The sequence below is a fragment of the Bos indicus x Bos taurus genome, chromosome 16 (assembly GCF_003369695.1).
Source record: "Bos indicus x Bos taurus breed Angus x Brahman F1 hybrid chromosome 16, Bos_hybrid_MaternalHap_v2.0, whole genome shotgun sequence".
Taxonomy (NCBI): domain Eukaryota; kingdom Metazoa; phylum Chordata; class Mammalia; order Artiodactyla; family Bovidae; genus Bos; species Bos indicus x Bos taurus.
This window is the reverse complement of record NC_040091.1, coordinates 8,141,785-8,154,920: the sequence shown is the minus strand read 5'-3', so window position 1 is coordinate 8,154,920 and position 13,136 is coordinate 8,141,785. Positions and strand designations below refer to the sequence as shown.

Below are 13,136 nucleotides of genomic sequence, written 5' to 3'. Positions count from 1 at the left end.
ACATTGGCAGATGGGTTCTTTACCACTGAGTCACCATGGAAGCCCAAAATAAATAAATAAATAGTTAAAAAAAGAACAAAATTCTTCATTTTCACTTTATACTCATTCTGAAGCTTCATGGTCTTGAGCTCCACATCAGTTTTTATTTTCAGAAGTCCCTATTTTTGAACTGATGTTAAATGCACAATAGATCCTTAATAAATCCTACTTATTAAGTTAGTGGTTTTATTTTTCACTATTTCTATATTTTTGAAAGTAATTTTAAGGGTATTTAAAAATGGAAACTGAAAAAAATAAAAATGGAAACTGAAGATAGAAAAGTCATCAGAACGACACAGTATGAGAAATGTTCAGTGGCCAATGATGGCTTTGAAGATGGAAAAGGAGCACCAGCCAAAGAATGAATGCAACTTTTAAGAGCTGGAAAGAGCAAAAAATAACCCAGTTCCTCCCTCACACCTCCACAAGGGAATGTAATACTGCTGACATCTTGATATTAGGCCACTGATACTCAGTTTGGACTTCAGATCATTAGAAATTAAATATAAAACATTTGTGTTATTTTAAGCCACAGACCTGTGATAACTTGCTACAGTAGCAATGAGAAACTAATTCAGCAATTTTTAATTTTTTTCAAAAACAAATGCATTTTTCTTCAAATTGTATGTATGCGTGCATGCTAAGTCGCTTCAGTCATGTCTGCTTCTGTGCAACTCTACAGACTGCAGCCTGCCAGGCTCCTCTGTCCATGGAATTCTCCAGGCCAGAATAGTTGGGTGGGAAGCCATGCCCTTCCCCATAGGATCTTCCTGACCCACCAATAGATCTGAGTCTCTTGTCTCCTGCACCGGCAGGAGGGTTCTTTACCACTAGCGCCACTTGGGAAGCCCTCAAATAGTATAATCGTTATTAATTCAAATATATTTTCCACTTTCCTCCTCCAACTCTTTCTCCTCCTCCTCCAACTGTCATCTTCTTCTGGGAGTCCAAATGTATGATGTTAGACAACTGATTAACCTACAACTCACTGGTGCTCTGTTCACTGTTCCTTTTTCTGTGTTTTAGTCTGTTATTTCTCTGTCATCTATTTGGATAATCTCTTTTGTAATGTCTTTAAGTACAGTAATATATTTTTCTATAATGCCGTTCAGTGTACTTTTCATTTAAGATATATTTTTCACTACTAGTAGTTTCATGTTGCTCCTCCCCAAGTTTTTTGTCTACTTTGTCTATACTCACAATAAGGGTATTATTACCCAAGTCTGTCTTTCCTATCATCTGAATGGTTTCTCTGTCTGTTCCTGTTGACTGATTTTATTCTGCTTATGAGTCTATTTTTATACTTCTGTGGATGACTGGTGACTTTTTTATTTAGTTCTAGCCATCTTAGATTTTACTCTGGTCGGTGCTAAATTTTGTTATACTTCTTAAAATATAAAAAGTTAATTTAATGTATTTGATTCTTTAAAGAGCTCCTTTTAAGCTTTTTTTAGGAGAGGTCCAGAGCATCCTTTACTCGAGTACTGATTTTACACCTCAAGTAAAACAAAAATATTCTATGAGGTGCCACATGACAGGAGGCTTTTCTTTCTGGTTGATTAGAGTATGAACTATCACCAAGTCATGTTAGTTCCAGGGACTCTCCTGCCTACTTGTTTTCTGTTGTTCCTTCCCCAGCTGAGGAGCTTTCTTTCTATTCATGCACAGGTGAGAACTCTGTGCAGGACCCAAATAGACAGTTAAATGCAGATGTCCTGGGCTCCCCTCTTGTCCCAGCATCCTCCTCTCCACTATGTTGTCATCTAAATGTGACATATCTAAGTCTCCTCAGCTCGGCAAGTCCACCAAGCTCTGTGTGAGTTTCCCCTCTCTGTTTTGTAACACGTAGAACTGTGGTGTTGAAGAAGACTCTTGAGAGTCCCTTGGACTGCAAGGAGATTCAAGTAGTTCATTCTAAAGGAGATCAGCCCTGGGTGTTCTTTGGAAGGACTGATGCTAAAGCTGAAACTCCAGTTCTTTGGCCACTTCATGCAACGAGTTGACTCACTGGAAAAGCCTCTGATGCTGGGAGGAATTAGGGGCAGGAGGAAAAGGGGACGACAGAGGATGAGATGGCTGGATGGCATCACTGATTCGATGGATGTGAGTTTGAGTGAACTCGGGGAGTTGGTGATGGACAGGGAGGCCTGGCGTGCTTCGATTCATGGGGTTGCAAAGAGTTGGACACGACTGAGTGACTGAACTGAACTGAACTGAACTGAAACCTGTAAAATCTCTCTAGGCAATAACCTGACCAAAGGAGGATTCACCAACTTCATGTCCTTTTGCTACAGAAACAATTTCCTGTGTTTCCTGGTTTCTAGTACTTGAATCTGTTTATCATAATTTTTTAAAAAACAACTTAAAGGGAAAGGGCAATTCTAGGTCCTGCTATTGGAATTGGCACTAGTGGTAAAAATTTGCCTGCCAGTGCAGGAGCTGAAAGAGATGTGGGTTTAATCCCTGGATTGGAAACCTCCTATAGAGAAGGAAATGGCAACTGTTGGGAAGTGTAGTGCAAAATAGCCATAAAAGGAGAAAGTCCTTGGGAAAATGGCGAAGGGCCAGAAGTACTTAGCTTTGCACTGCGGACAGAAAAACATCTCCTGCCTTTGGTTATGCTCAGTGCCAAGAGTTAATAATAAATAGGGATGTTACTTATGTGAGCGGGTTGTGGGATAAGCCCATGAGTCATTTAGAGCGCACTCTCCTTGAAATGTTTTTACTGATTATGTGTTAACTCCACATGCGCTCTGCTGGCCATATACTTTAAGCTCTTTGTTCCTGCTTCTATGAAAAAGCTTGACTGCAGAAATAAACTTGTCAGTCCTTGCAAGAGACTGTCCGAGTGTCATTCTGTTGCTTCCAAGTCCCGGGGAAAAAATCCCCAACAAGTGGAGCCCGAACAGGGACTTGAGAGGAAGGCTGAACAAAGTGACGAGCCCCTGCAGAAAGAGGTAAGCAGGATGGGACAACATAGCAGTAAAATTCCTTTCATTTCTATAATGCATCAGTTTTTGAAACAAAACAGTGTTAATGTTTCAAGAGATCAGTTGAACGACTGCTATCATATTTTACTGGAACAATTCATGGTTCCCAGAAGAGGGGACACTCAATCTAGATATATAGAAAAAGGTTAAAAGTAATGTTTTGCGAGCATGTCAGCAAGGGTTACCTGGTAACTCATATGGGCTATCATAGAACAAATTGAAGGACATAACATTGATTTGGAAGTAAAAACTATTCAATCTTTACATGAATATGAGCTTTAGGAACAAGATATGCAAGGTGCTTTGAAATATAAGAATGTTATGCTCAATCAGACAGAATCCTTAGAAAAACAACTTAGAGACATATATATACAGGATATGTCAAAACTGAAGCCACTTGGAATGGAGGTCATTTCATTCAATGGACAGCCCAAATCTAAGGTTTTTCCTTCTGCTCTGCCTGTAACAGCAATTGCTAACTTTGCTCATACTAATCATTTCACTCCTCCTCGGGAGATGCCTGCTTGCACTTTCGCTTTCCCAATGCAATTTAATCAACCTGCCCAAGACCAAAATACTTGGGCTAATATAGATTTTGGCATGTTGTCTAGCTTTAAGAAAGCATGCACTCTGCATGGACCTACTTCTCCTTACTGTATAGAATCTCTCAGAGGATGGGCTGACCATTGGATGCCATATGATTTTTTTTTTTTTTTCAAATAGCAAAGATGGTTTTAAATCCTCAACAATTACTGCAATGGCAAATGTGGGTTAATGAGGAGGCCCGACAGCTGATGATTTACAAGCAATCTCATGGTAACCCTGCCAATTTAACCTATGATATACTCACTGGAACAAGAGCCATGGCCGATATGATTGCACAACTAGCTAATATTACCCCTTAGATGTTACATTTCATTAAAGAAACTGCCTGCAGGGCATAAGCAAAGGTTGATAGCACTAACTCTGATGGTTGATTTATTAAGATTATTCAAGGACATGAAGAGGAATATTCTCAATTTATAGGAAAATTAAAGGATGCAATTGAGAAATCTATTAAGGATGTGACTTTACAAAATATTATTTTAAAACAACTTGCTTTTGAAAATGCTAATGAGGAATGTCAATCCATGCTTAGACCAATTCGAGAGACTGGCTCTCTTATGGAATATTTGAAAGCATATAAACATATCAGTCCCATAGAACAAAATTGGTGGCATTGGAAATCTTTAATGTACAAAAGGCTGCTAATGCCAAATGTTTTAACTGTGGGAGGCCCAGCCATATGAAAAAACAATGCCACATGCCAACACAGGCCAGAAAAAATAATACTACTTCTAATAAGAAGAGACCCCTAGGAGTATGTCCAAGATGTAAAAGGGAGTTCCATTGGCTGAATGAATGTCATTCTAAATTTGATAAGGATGGAAACACCTTGAATCCCGATGCACAACAACAACAACAACAAATCAGGGACACTGATAAAGGGGCCATCCTCTAGCCCCACTACAAAAGGAGGATCTAATGTTATGACGCTACAAGCAGCTACATCTAAGAGTGCTTGCATTGATATACCTAGTCCTTATGATATGGAACTAATAGAATTATACAACCCCCACAAAATTCCCACTGGATATTATGGCCCCATTCCACCCGGGACAATAGGACTGATTTGGGGACATAGTAGCTGTACAATGAGAGGTTTAATGGTATTGACCGGTGTTATGGACAAAGATTATGAAGGGGAAATATATATTATGGTAAATGTTGTGAAAATGGGAAATGTATACTTACAAAAAAGGGAACATTTTGCACAATTATTACTTTTAACATATGTCAAACCAATGAAGGCATCTGATAAAATTCAACAAGGAGGCTTTGGCAATACCAACCTTACTGCTGCACTATCTGCCTTATTAAAGGAACATCGGAAACCCATGCTTACTTTATGCATACGGGGAAAAAATTTCACAGGCATGTTAGAAACCGGAGCTGACATTTCAATCATTAGAGCTGCAGAATGGCCCCTTGATTGGGGTAAGGTTATGGCTCCTTCTAGACTATTAGGAATAAATAAAGCTGATGCCACACAAACTTTTGTCAGTGCATCCTATTTACAAGTGTATGGCCCTAATCAAATTGTAGCTTATCTTAAACCATATATTACTAATATCCCAATCAATTTATGGCGACAAGATTTTCTTGAACAAACGAAAGCCACAACTTCTTTAAATGAACCTTTTAATGGGAGCCATTGAGTTAACAACGCTGCTCCTCGATTGGGAATCTAATACCCCAGTATGGACACCTCAATGGCCCCTAACTAAAGAAAAATTGGCAGCTCTTATGCAATTAGTTACTGAACAGTTACAAAAAGCTCATATAAAACCTTCATTTTCCCCGTGGAATTCCCCTATTTTTATAATAAAAAAGAAATCAAGAAAATGACAAATGTCGATAGATTTAAGAAATGTTAAAAATACCATGTTACCTAGGGGGCCCTTATAACCCAGATTGCCCTCCCCTTCTATGGTACCAAAAGGGTGGTCTATAGTTATTATTGACTTACAAGACTGCTTTTTTACTATACCTTTGCACCCTAAAGATAGAAAATATTTTGCCTTTTCAGTTCCTTCTATAAATCACATGGCTCCTGTTAAAAGATTACAGTGGAAGGTGCTACCTCAGGGAATGATGAACTCCCCTACCATTTGCCAATATCTCATATTTGTTTTATTACAACCCATTAGAGATAAATATCCTACTGTGTTTATAATTCATTACATGGATGATATACTTCTTTCTATGGAATCTGAATTCTGTTTGAAACAGTTATATAATGAAGTACTACTACTTTTCAAAATCATGGTCTGCTTGTAGCACCAGATAAAATTCAATGGAAAGCACCCTTTAATTATTTAGGACATGTTATAGAATAATCTAAAATCAAACTTAAAAAATTCAAATTTCTGTGCAATCTCTATGCACGCTGAATGATTTTCAAAAATTGCTAGGAGATATTAATTGGCTACGGCCATCTGTCAGCATCCCCACCTATGCCTTACAAAATCTATTTAAAATTTTAAAGGCATCCCCCAACCCTAATAGCCCTAGGCAGCTAACAAAAAAGGCCAAAGAACTGGCCTTAATGGAGAAACACATTCAACAATCTTTTTCAACTTGGCTAGATTATGATCAACCAGTTTCTTTAGATATATATCTTTAGATATATTCCCCATTGAACATTCACCCACTGCAATTATAGCTCAACGTAGCCCAATAGAATGGGTATATTTACACACTAAACAGTTAAAAAAAAAATTGTAGCATATATTGAGAAAATAGGGCACTTAATTGTGTCAGGAAGAAGCCATGTACAAACTTTGACTGGATTTGATGCATATGCAATACACGTTCCCTTGACAAAAAAGGAATTGCAAATTGCCTTACAGTGTAACCTGACCATGCAAATGGCATTAAGTGATTTTCAGAATGTTATCTCATTTCATTTACTGAAAGGAAAATTATAGGACTTTCTACAATGTAATAAATTCATTGTAACTAATATCATTGCATCCCAGCGTATTATCAATGCACCCACCTATTTCATTGATGGCAACAAGAAAGGCATAGCAGGGATTGTCAGCCCTGATATCAAAGAGAAATTACCCACTACCTATTCTTCAGTACAAAGAGTTGAGTTATATGCTTTATATGCTCTTTTGTCGCTTCAACCATTATCCTTCAATGTATATACTGATTCCAAATACCTTGCTTCCCTTTTTCCTGATTTTGTTACTGCCCTTTTATACAACCTAGATGAAGAATTATATACTCTCTTTTCACAGACTCAAGCTTTAATTCGCTCATGTATGGAACCTTTCTTTATTAAATATATACATGCTCATTCAGGTTTACCTGGCCTTCTGGTCGCAAGAAATGATGCTTTTAACAGGCTCATAGCTCCTATTTTTACGTCTGCCAATGATGAACATGCTAATCTTCATACCAATGCTAACAGATTGCACTCTAAATACCATATTCCTCTCACTGAAACATGGCATATTATTAAAACCTGTGATGTCTGCGCCCCTCTGCACTTATGAACTACGATTTCAGGAGTTAATCTCCGGGGGCAACAACCTAATTCCCTTTAGCAATCTGACTTCACTCACTGCTCCTTAAAGAAAATTTTCTTTGCTTTTTGTCTCAATAGATACATTTTCCAACTTTATCTGGACAGTACCTGTCTCTTCAGAATCCAGTAAACACACCATTTCCGCACTCTTACTCACCTTCCCCGTTATGGGGATTCCTTCTGTCTTGAAAACAGACAATGGACCTGCATTCACCTTGCATTCATTTCATTCATTTTTATCAGAATGGAACATAACACATATTATAGGAATACCCTATAATCCTCAGGGTCAAGCCATTATTGAAAGAGCCCACCACACCCTAAAAACTCATTTATTAAAACAGAAAGGGGGAATATGGAAGAGGAGATACACTTCTTATCCCATGAACCCTCAATTACTATTATCTTTAACTCTTTATTCCATGAATTTTTTAAACTTAACAAAAAATAATTCTGATACTCGTGCAGATAGACATTTTGCAGAAGACAAAAACAGCAAATTAGAAATCAATACACCAATATGATATAAGCAATTTAATCAGTGGCTGCCAGGAATCTTACGACTCCTAGGCAAGGGTTATGGTCTTGTCATTGAAGATGGAGAGGAAATCTGGGTTCCCCTTCGCCATGTCTGCTACCGAGAAGGACTCCAAGACCGGACTCCCTTGGGAAGTGATGAAGTTGATGCGAAGGGTCTCGTCAATGACCCTGGAGGAGCCAATGAGGAAACACCGTCGTCTGAATCCTTACCCAACATGGGCTCAAGTGAAAACCTGACTCGTCAGGCTGAGCAGACACTGAAGAGTACTGGAACTCCTATGACTCCAAATAAGCTGTTTCTGGCAATGTAAACTGTCCTGAAGAGCAGGAGGAACATCATAATTGCTCCTGGTTTAATAGATCAAGCAGTGGAGGCTTTCATAAATCTAAGGCAAGTTTCTGGACTGATAAGGACATATTGCTGAATTGGTATAACGGGGGCTTATCATCCCTATGACCCAGGATTGTTGTCCCCATTGTGGGTCCAAAGCAATGGCATACTTGGAAAATTCCAGCAGCTTTAGAGCACTTTCCTAATGTTTATGGGACTACGGGTGTGTTTCTTCCTTCTAATTATACCTTCCTATACAATAGTACTGGCTATATTCAATCGTGTGTTCACCTTCCGTACTTGTTTATTGTAGGGCATTTTGATATTGACTTATCAGCCAAGATTGTCAATTGTACTGCATGTGCATTGTATACCTGCCTTAATCACATCATTTCATATCACAATGCTAGCATTGCACTAGTTAAACAAAGATCTGAGTTATGGCTTCCCATAAACTTAACTGAGCCTTGGACTGATTCTGTATTTCTTTCTGTACTGTTGAAAACTGGGTTTAGGCAATCTAAGTGCATCCTTTGGTGGATTATTGCAGGCATCTTAAGCCTTATCTCCATTGTGACTGTAGGAACTTTGTCTGGTATGGCTTTACATAATTCTATACAAAATTATGATTTTATCACTGCTTGGCACAAAGACTCTCATGATCTGTGGACTTGACAAGCTCAAACAGATCAGCAATTACAAACACGAATTAATGAGTTACAAACTGTGGTTATCTACTTAGAAGATCAAATGCAGCAACTGACTTTCTGAATATATATACACTGTCACTGGAATTTTACTTCTTTTTGTCTGACTAACATGCCCTATACTAGTACTGAATATCCTTGGAAAAAGGTTACGGCGCATTTGCAGGATCTCACAAATAACTCAAGTTTAGACATCAATTTGTTGAAACAACAAGTTGCTAATTTTCAAGTTAGGGTACCTAAGGAATTGTATAGTACTCAATTCTATGATACTTTAACCAAAACCCTATCGTCTCTAGACCCTCGAGCTTGGCTTTCAGGAAGCAATATTTTTATATATGTATTAATCACCCTGCTCTTTTTGTCATTGATTATAGGATACAGAAATCTCTACTCAAGACTCCACGCCTCCCACAATGGAGTCCAACTAGCAGCCGCCATGCTTAATTTAAAAACAAAAGGAGGATATGTTGGGAAGCCTAGAGCAAAATAGCCGTAAAAGGAGAAAGTCCTTGGGAAAATGGCGAAGGGCCAGAAGTACTCGGCTTTGCACTGCCGACAGAAAAACAGAAAAATCTCCTGCCTTTGGTTATACTCAGCGCTAAGAGTTAATAATAAATAGGGATGTTACTTATGAGAGCGGGTTGTGGGATAAGCCCATGAGTCATTTAGAGCGTGCTCTCCTTGAAATGTTTTTACTGATTATGTGTTAACTCCACATGTGCTCTGCTGGCCGTATACTTTAAGCTTTTTGTTCCCGCTTCTATAAAGAAGCTTGACTGCAGAAATAAACTTGTCAGTCCTTACAAGAGACTGTCCAAGTGTCATTCTTTCAGGTTCGTCACTTCCAAGTCCCGGGGAAAAAATCCCCAACAGCAACCCACTCCAGTATTCTTGCCTGAGAAATCCCATGGACAGAGGAGCTTGGTGGGCTACAGTCCATGGGGCTGCAAAGAACTGGACATGACTGAGCACTGTTGGAATTGCATGGTGGCCAGAAACACAAATGCAGATTTTTCTTTTATTGTTCATTCAGGAAGTATACACTAGTTTCAAGCAGCCTAAATAGAATGAAATTAAAATAACAAATCTAAATGTTACCAAAAGTCTTAATATATATTAAATCCAATATAATTTCATTTTTTATAAAAGCCTAGATTAGAAACTGGAAAAAAATGTACCACTCTAGAATAACACATATATGCTAACTTATGTTACAGAATATATTAATAAGCCCCAAGAGTACATCTATTTCCCAAGAAGAGCAGAAATGATATACAATTACACATTAAAAAACACTGAATTATGAATGAATGAAGAGTTCATTTAAGAGTTCACTTATTCTCCAAATAATTTAAGCCATGTCTACATAAATAGAAAAAATTTATTAATTTTGATCTATCTAAAAGTATCAAAAAGTAAGATATCTAGTGGGGCCAGTCAGCACAAGTGTATTATTTTGCAATTTTAATTACCATTGTGTATAAGATTAACCTATTACAATAGCTATTTTTACATTATAATAATAACCATATGAATAAAATAAACATCAATTGTAAATTGTGTTCCAAACATCAATTGTAAAACTTTTTCCATTTATAAGGCTATTTTTTTGTTTTTTAGGAATAGGGGGGCAAATTAACTACTTAAGAGATATCATTAACAAATAAAGTTAAAAGAAGAACTAAGCATTAGTTTTTAAGTTACATTAAAGACAATTATTGGGGGCTTATCTGGTAGCTCAGCTGGTAAAAAATCCACCTGCAATGCAGGAGACCCCAGTTCAGTTCCTGGGTTGGGAAGATCTGTTGGAGAAGGGATAGGCTCTCCACTCCAGTATTCTTGGGCTTTCCTGTTGGCTCAGCTAGTAACAAATCTACCTGCAATGTGGGAGACCTGGGTTTGATCCCCAGGAGAAGGGAATGGCTACCCATTCCAATATAATTATTTTGACAAAGGTAGTAATCTACCAGTAAGATAATCTTACAAAAATGACACATAAGTTTGTAGTTATCTCCTATCTTATCTGACTTGCATAATTATAAGGCTATATAAATTTATAAGCTCAGAAATTAGCAGTGCAGACATAACTGTATATGGGATATTTTTCTAAGAATATTAATATATAAATTGTATCTAAAGATAAAAACATTAAATTGTTTGAATCTCTCTATACTCTTCATGATGACTATTATATGAAGCAAACTGAAGAGATGATCAAATTAACTCACTGGGATTTTAAATCATACTACTTTCTAGCCGCTGGAACTAAAGTAGAGCCAGCTGATTGACTCTTTGAGTAAAAAAAAACAAAGAACCATGGAATATAATGAAACAAAGTGAATATTTTTTCTGTAAAGGATTCCAATGTTTTGGCAGTATCTATACCTTTGTCTCGGAGAAGGCAATGGCACCCCACTCCAGTACACTTGCCTGGAAAATCCCATGGATGGAGGAGCGTGGTAGGCTGCAGTCCATGGGGTCACTAAGAGTCGGACACGACTGAGCGACTTCACTTTCACTTTTTACTTTCCTGCATGGAGAAGGAAATGGCAACCCACTCCAGTGTTCTTGCCTGGAGAATCCCAGGGACGGGGGAGCCTGGTGAGCTGCCATCTATGGGGTCACACAGAGTCAGACACTACTGAAGCAACTTAGCAGCAGCAGCAAAGGGAAACATGCAATATGTAGTGGGGCTTAAAATAAAATAAAATAAAATAAGTAAACATCATGTTTTGAATGTTTCATCCAGTTTGTTGGATGTAGCTGGAGATTAACCATTTCCATTACTGTGTGTTGCTGCTAGATCATAGAGTCTGCCTACTTGTAACATCAATAGATATTGCAAAATGCAGATTACACCATGAAAAGTAATGTTTTTGCTTTATGTTTGCCTTAGAAAACCATAAATACTAGAGTGGAAATGAGAATGATAAAAGAGTACTCAAGGAATATTGGGCAAGGAATAGTAGTTATGTATTTGTGATCAAGTGGAAACTTTATTTTACTTTGCAAATATTCCCTTTGTTAAACCCAGCACCTTTATAGACTATCAAATTTTAAGCATAATTTCAAGATATATGTGTTGTTAATATTCACAAAAGTAACCACCTTTTCTATCTGAGTTTATTTAAATGCATTAACTCTCATACGATTTATAATCACACACTTCTTCCTTTTTTCAGCAGTATTAATACCAAAATAAAATTTTCTTCTAAGAAAGACTTAAAATTCTGAGCATAGTAATCTCAGTTTCTGTAATAAATCTAATGATGTCTGTTAATTTTAAGGTTTTCAGAAGCAGTCTGAATTAATTGCCCTTCATCTCCCCTGGAATTCTTAGCCAAGGAAGTAAATTTTAACATAACCAAGAGAGTATTTAGAGAAACTAGGTGATTATGTGAGATTTATTGTTTATCATTTAATTATTGTTTGAATTTAATGACTATTGTTGATATTAATCAGTGTTTAAAATTAAAATACACAGATTTAAAATACTTTTTTTTAAATTTTATTTTATTTTTAAACTTTACATAATTGTATTAGTTTTGCCAAATATCAAAATGATCCACCACAGGTATACACGTGTTCCCCATCCTGAACCTTCCTCCCTCCTCCCTCCCCATACCATCCCTCTGGGTCATCCCAGTGCACCAGCCCCAAGCATCCAGTATCGTGCATCGAACCTGGACTGGCAACTCGTTTCTTACATGATATTTTACATGTTTCAATGCCATTCTCCCAAATCTTCCCACCCTCTCCCTCTCCCACAGAGTCCATAAGACTGTTCTATACATCAGTGTCTCTTTTGCTGTCTTGTACACCGGGTTATTGTTACCATCTTTCTAAATTCCATATATATGCGTTAGTATACTGTATAGGTGTTTTTCCTTCTGGCTTATTTCACTCTGTATAATAGGCTCCAGTTTCATCCACCTCATTAGAACTGATTCAAATGTATTCTTTTTAATGGTTGAGTAATAATCCATTGAGAATATGTACCACAGCTTTCTTATCCATTGATCAAAGTCAATTTTCATAGAATATTATAGGAAATATAAAATATGTAAATCACATTTAAAAACATATTTAATAATTTCCTCTATCAGATCATAAATTTGTTATCAGTTACGACTTTCATCTCAAACTTAGTTAGAATTGGGCTGCTGAAGAAATAATTGTGGATAAAACACATAAATAAAGCAGTGTTCTATGCCATATACAATAATAATGCTTCTTTGAATTATTAGAAGCATTCACAAGATTCTACAAAGTAAATGTGTGAAGGATACTTCAGTTCAGTCACTTAGTCATGTCCAACTCTTTGCAGCCTCATAAACCACAGCACGCCAGGCCTCCCTGTCCATCACCAACTCCCAGAGTCCACCCAA

The 13,136-nt window shown here is 37.3% G+C and overlaps 1 long non-coding RNA gene across 1 annotated transcript; it reads left to right on the top strand.

Annotated features, from left to right (window-relative positions):
* The first annotated feature begins 2,643 nt into the window (after nt 1-2,643).
* Nucleotides 2,644-9,556, top strand: LOC113906374. Its single transcript, XR_003514861.1, has 2 exons — nt 2,644-2,996; nt 9,123-9,556. It is a non-coding gene; the product is annotated as an uncharacterized LOC113906374 (long non-coding RNA).
* The last annotated feature ends 3,580 nt before the right edge of the window (nt 9,557-13,136 follow it).